The sequence below is a fragment of the Gekko japonicus genome, unplaced genomic scaffold (genome assembly GCF_001447785.1).
Source record: "Gekko japonicus isolate JY-2015 unplaced genomic scaffold, Gekko_japonicus_V1.1 scaffold57, whole genome shotgun sequence".
NCBI classification, from domain to species: domain Eukaryota; kingdom Metazoa; phylum Chordata; class Lepidosauria; order Squamata; family Gekkonidae; genus Gekko; species Gekko japonicus.
Genome location: NW_015160208.1, coordinates 1,507,519 through 1,514,497, shown reverse-complemented (window position 1 = coordinate 1,514,497; position 6,979 = coordinate 1,507,519).

The following is a 6,979-nucleotide window of genomic DNA, read 5'->3' as shown; positions in this document are numbered from 1 at the left end:
CCCTATGCTCTTAGAATGCAGTCCAAGTGTGTTTACACATCATGTGCAAGGAATAGTAAACAATTTCCGGATGTAGATCCCACCCACATTTGTGATATTTTTCTCACAATTTTTTTCTTGCTGCACCATCACAGGGTTTTTGGCATTAAAAAACCCCCAGCAATTGCTATAGCTCTATAATGACACATTGCCACATGTATTTCTGCTTCAAATGTTGATTCCTCTGAATTCATTTTTTTAAATTAAAACTACGAAGTCTCCAGCCCTTTTAATTACAGGAGAAAGGTGCAAGCAGTGTTAGTCCCAGCTGCCTGGAAAGGAATGAGGAGAGGATGCTGCACAATGGCTGGAGGGATATTAATTGTATCACTACTGTGCTGTAGCACCATAGCAATCTATTGCCATTTGTATATTCCAAATTTTAATATAACTGTCATAGCACTGTTCTGTATATGAACAGCAAAGAACAAGAAAAGGGCAGAACAAGAACAAGAAAAGTGGTGGTTGTCACACCAGCTGTGACAACCACCACTTCAGAGAGCCAATACAGAATCAGGGTGAAACACACGTGGAATGGGGAAAGTCCTTAAAAGACACAGGAAAATATACAGAAAATGCCCCCAAGTGGATGCTGTGTCACCAATGTTTATGTTTCTGCATTTGCAGCAGCCATGGAAACAATGCAATTAATTTTTTCTTTGTGGGAAGCATCCAGTGTAAAGCTCACCTTTCTGTGATAGAAATTCCTGGAACTTTGTGCCTCAACCTTGTATTCGGCCTGCTAGAAATCTACTCATGGCTTCTTATATTCCCCCGCCCCACAATAAGTGATAACATGGCTCTGTCACATGGAATCTACTTTTCCTCATACACTGGTAAAGGGAGAGCATTGCCTGACAGACAGCATTTTCTCTATGTCCGCAACTAATTTTTGTTGTGGATGATGGATTGGGCTTAGCTTTCCCACCCAAATTAACCATATGCAAAGCTCAGCAAAGTGTCTTATCTCCACCCACTTTGTTTTGAGCCTTTAACATGTGGTTAGCCACAATGGGTAACCTCCCCCCCCCCCAAAGCAATAAGACAGGCCCATTATTTGCCTTCTTGACCTGCAGGGACACAAGCGCACTGTCTCGAGCAGCTCTAATGCAACAGTCACCTGTAATGAGGGGCATACATTTCTCACATGGGAACAGGCAAGTTGGCCACCCACTGGATTCAAGTGACTCCAAGATCCAGTGGCTTCCATTTTCCTTACAGCACCTCTTGCTGTACACTCCTTATCAAGCAAGTGCACACCCTGAATAAAACAAACATTTAAATTCTGTACCAGGAAAAACTGGATTATATGACCTGTAGTAGTAAATATTTATAACATGTGGCAAAGGGCCTATATAAATCATGGAAATTAAATCTGAATCTGTTTATTTTACAGTTATTTTGGTGCTGTTAAAAATGGAGTGCGGTAGGGAGCGATGCAGTGTACGCAAGCCTTGACCAGTGGAACCTATACTCCAGCCTCTGATAATCCTTGTGCTTGGCCTGATAGTCTCACTGCTCAGTGATGCCCAATGGGACAAACACAATAAAGCATAGGTCAGGAGCATTTGTACCAATGATAGCAGTGCTTGTAACTTCTGAAGTTTACACAGGAAACCTTGTTTGCCTCCAAATGATTCAGCTAGGCCTGCCTCGGAGAGATTCTATTTTATAGACTGGAAAACTGAGGTTAAGAAACAGTAGCAAACATGGGGCTAGCACCATATGACAAAGCCAAAACTGAAACATTAACTTCTGAGCGACAAAGACTGAGTCTTTCACCTTCCTCCTTAAGCTGATACAAGTAGTCAAAGTATCATGCATTCTGTGACAAGCTGGATTCTGCTACCTGTGTAATAGAAATTAAACCAATTTCCATGCTTTCCTATATTTGCAGTATTTATTTGACAGCTGCTAGACAAAATGGAGGTGGAAAGGAAAGTCTTATTACAGGGCACTGAAGCCCTGCCTTTTAACCATGAGAAATCGTAGCTAAGAATTCAGTAATAGTCTGAGATTTCACCAGGCATTGCCTGTACACTTTTTTCTTCACAGCCTTAAGGGACAGAGGTTCTGCTGTTCTGTGAAATGAAAACACAGGTTCTTAGAAAGCTGATTTGTGGATTTTCTGCAGTGCTGCAGAACTGCAGTGTATTCAAAGTCTTGGCAGTCCTCTCTAGGGGTGGCATGGGCCAGTCCATCAGTGCAGATGGATGGTTGGGTATACCTGGTGCTTTCTGGCAATACAAAAGACATCCTGCATTTAGTAACCTCCCACTTGGTCTCTAAGTATGGAAACAGGTGAGTAGGGGGGACTTTTGTGAAGGTCACTAAGAATGGCAAGAGAGCTGTTCAAGGGCTGATTATTCCTGATGCTGAGAGCACAGGGCACAACAGGACCCCAGCCCTATTGTAAAACCTCGCAGACCTGCCACTGCAACAGCTTGATTTTATGAGGCTACAGGAACGGTGGTATGCTTAGTCCTAGGCAGTGACGACTGGCAAAGATGCTAACATTGCTTAGCCCTCTGGACTAGCTGATACTACAAAAAAGCAGATTCTTTACAATTTGTACATGTGCAGCTCTGCAGATTTCCTGAACTATTTCCAACTCTGAACTGAAACAAAGGACAGTGAAGCAGTTGTCAGGGATTGTGGAACAAGCAGAGGACCTCTTTCCGCATTACGGCTAGATCAGGCATAGTTTGGGCCACCTTATAAGCCCAATTATGTCCAGGCCATCTGGCATTATGGTTTTTCCTGGCAGCATTTGAGTGGGTGTAGCAAGTGTTGCATGACAAAAAGTATAAGCAGCCACCCATGTCTCTTTCTGTAGTCTCTACATGACTACAACCTGATTCATAGTTGTCTGTTTCTACACTGATTAAGAACAGTATGACAATGATGCATATGTATTTCCACAAGCCAAAGTACAAAGCAGATTCAGGTCAGGGGTCCCCAACCTGTTTGAGCCTTGGGCACCTTTGGAATTCTGACACAGGGTGGTGGGCACAGCCACAAAATGGCTGTCGCAAAAGGCAGAGCCAGCCACAAAATGGCTGCTGCAGCTTCAGTCACATAGTGAAGAGCCTTGTCCTGTGGTGGCAGCTGCTGCCAAAGCAACATTTTAAAAAATTGACCCAGCCAATCAGAAGCCTTATTGGGCAGACACCCCATTTGGCCCTGCCCACATTCTAAGAACATTTGGTGGGCACCAAAAACGGTATGGACAGGCATCATGATGTCCACAGGTACCACATGGGGGACCCCTGTTTTACGGTATTGGAAATTATTCAATATGAACAGGGAGATTTGCTTAAGATTCATATTCTTTTCATATTGGAAAGGTAGTGACTACTGCGTAGCCCTCCATTGGCGGAGAAAGTCCTTTCTTTCCTAAGTAGGAGGCTCCTGTTTTGGCCATTAAAAGCTGAACACCTTGTGCTGCTACACGAGAGACAGTCTTGTCTGCACGTGCTGGCTGTGCATAGCTGCTGTAAGAAATTGGCTGATTGATGTCTCTTGGCAAAATGCAGATAGTCACAGGAACAACCTTCCCTCTTGCACTGCGTCCCCTAGGCACTGTGTCCCAGAGGCAGGCACAGGCTGGTGTGAGGAAACTATATATGAAGTAGTAGAAAACCCAGCAGCACCTTTAAGACTAACAAACTTTATTGTCTCGTAAGCTTTTGAGAAACATAGTTCTCTTCATCAGATGCATCTGACAAAGAGAGCTGTGTTTCTCAAAAGCTTATGCTACAATGAAGTTTGTTAGTCTTAAAGGTGCTGCTGGGCTTTTTACTATTTTGCAACAACAGACTGACATGGCTAACTCCTCTGGATCTATGTATATGAAATGCAACCCTCCGTGGCATCAGCTACAGCAGCCAGATGAACCTTGGCAGGAAAGAACTCAGGGCTTGTGGTCTCACTGGGGTCACACATGTGTGTGTTCAGGAACAGCTGGTGGGATGGCCCAATGTGATTTTTAAAAATCTGTTTATTTTATTTACTTTATTTATACCTCACCTTTCTCCCCAATGGGGACCCAAAGTGGCTCACATTGTTCTCCTCTCTTCCCTTTTATCCTCACATCAACCCTGTAATGTAGATCAGGTGACTGAAGGCCAGCCAGCAAGTTTCCATGAAAGAGTGCAGATTGGAGCTTGGGTGTCCCATATCCTAGTCCAACACTTTAAGCACTACACCATCCTGGCTGTTCAAAGGCTGCAGACTGTTTCCTGGCTGCTCCTCTTGCTCCTGACTTCCTTCTGAGCTGCCCTTGCCCCCTTACAAGCAAACATATTCTGAACTGAGAACAGCACTATTGATTCAGCTCTTCTGCCAGGATCAAACTCTCCACATACCTGTTGGGTGAATGCCAGAGCCTCTGAAAACCCCAACCCAGAGGCAGACTAAGGAACACAATTCCAGCAGTAACAAGGAGAGGGAACTAACCTTGGGCGGGGACGGACGGACAGGTAAAGGCAATGCTGTCTGCTTTCCAAACCTTGGGCAACTGCATGCATAGCTTCAGGAAAGGGCAGTGGCTCTCCACTTGTGTTCAGAGGTCACAGCTGCAGCAAATAGTTCACTTCAAGTCTAATTATTTTGGGGGTTGAGAAAGGAGAGGAAGCCGAGCGCCTCTCTCCCTGCCATCAGAACTGCCTGTGGTGATCAGGGGTGATGTTTTCAGAGCCCCCACCAAGGTTGGAGCAAATGTTATTTCCCACGGAGAAATGGCACACACATGACAGTGTCCTCCTGACTACAGAGAGAGAAGAATGACAAAGCCCTAGTAGTTCTGGGCATCTGCCAGGCACCTAGGCTGCATACACCGTTCAAAATAAACAGCAGGATCCTAAAAATACTGATTCAGAAGCAAGTTCCATAGAGTCCAATGGGTCTTAGGAGTATGCTCAGGATTTCAGACTAAGAAAAGCCCCAGTGGACTAAAAGGAACGGCAGGGTTGGCAGGGAGAGGGAAATGAGGATGCCGCCACACAAACACACACCCAGAGCACCATCCAATAAAATCATTGGTAGGAGCTTATGTCAACTGAAGTGCATTAAGCTCCGTGTGGTCATGACCCAAAGGGGAGGGAACGTATCAGCCCCAATGCCATGCCTGCTTTCCACAGCTGAATCAGATATCAGCAGAATGCAGGATAACAGCCACGAAAGTAAACAAAACTAACAACGACTTACTTTCCTGCTGCCTACGCAGGTATTGTCTGGGTCTTCTCTAACCACACACTACAGCAGTCAGCTGTGGATCGTGCATCTGCGTGCTTGCCTCCCATTTTCCAACATCCATGTTTGGTCTATAGCCCCAAAAGGCTGCAACCCCCAAAGAGCAACCCTCCTCTCATCCTCTTCCTTCTCCTAATCCAAATTGCACAATTACCCTAAGTTTTAAACTGCTCAGGGGCCACGGTGGCTCAGAGGTTGAGACGCTGAGCTGCAGACTGGAAGGTCTGTAGTTAGGCAGTTCGAGACCGGATTTCCCTGTGATGGAGTGAGCTCCCGTCTCTGGCCCCAGCTCCTGCCAACCTAGCAGCTGGAAAGCAAGAAATTGCAAGTCGATAAATAGGTACCGCTTCAGTGGGAAGGTAACAGCATTCCATGCACCTCGGCATTTAGTCATGCCAGCCACATGACCATGAAGAAGTATCGGACAGCGCTGGCTCTTCAGCTTGGAAACGGAGATGAGCACCACCACCCCGAGTCCAATTCAACTGGCTTTCGAGCAAGGGAAACCTTTACCTTAAACTGCTCATACGGAAAGAAAAAAAATACCCCACCTCCCCCTTCCTCTGCTTTTTCCCCTTTTCCCTTCCTCGGGGCCTAGATAAATGTTAACTTCTTTTCCATCTCTTTGCCAACAAAAACAAACCCACAGCTCTGTTAGAGCAGGTGATACAGCAAAGGGACAGTCAATTTCATAGACAATTAGTCTGGGTGACAGTCTGACCTACTTTTTGCTGTATGTCTTGCCTGGAGACTCTTCCTGCATGTGAATGGCTAGAAGGGGTATGGCGGGAAGCGGGAGACCCTCCCCCACACTGCACTGCTTGGCTGTCTGGCATAATTCTGCTCTGCAGGAAGCAACCTGGTGGCCCCTAGAAAGGCTTCGACCCACATAATACTGTGGCAAAGAGAACATGAAGACTGTGGCAGGCGGGGTGGGGGATGAGGAGAGAGGAGGAGTCTATACGTGGATCCCAACACCAGATGGTCCCTCCCAGTTGGTAACACATTCAGGCGTCATAGTTCTTGTACCTCCCCTCTATTTCCTGCCTATGCCACCTCCACACAAACAAACAAAAAAACAACAACCCAGGCTTCAAAAGTGTTACTTCCCAAGAGGATAAGATGGAGAAGTGATGTGCCTAAGACCACGAAGGCACAGCTCCCATGCCTCTTGGGGCCCAGGCTGATCTTGTCCATCACAGAGGTGGAGGTGGAGGTATTCACTGCGGCTGAGTAGTCAGGACAAGGATGATCTCTGACCAAGGCTCACTGCAATACAGGGAACCGCTTTGAAACCAAAAATCTCAAAATACTTGAGTTGTGCAAACAGCAGCAAGTTGACAGTAGCTAGAATGTTTATATGGGGGGGGATCCACTGCAAAAAGGGGAAGTGGCTGCTAAGCCTGGATGTGCCCCCCACCCCTGCAAATAAAAAAAAACACACATATCCATGGCTAGCTGCCCCACAAGTCCCTTGCATTTGGCCTTTACTCTTTCCTTGCCTTTCCCCTTCTTCCTGCACAGCTAAGCCTGGCAGTTCCAGCTGATTGCCTTTTAAAGCATGTTAAATGAGGGGCACAGAAGGTGTACAGGAGTACCAGTGCCAAGTTGAAGCATGTCTGAATGGCACAGGGTGCATGGCTACGTGCTCTCCCTAGACCCAACACAGGGCTTGGAAAGGACACGT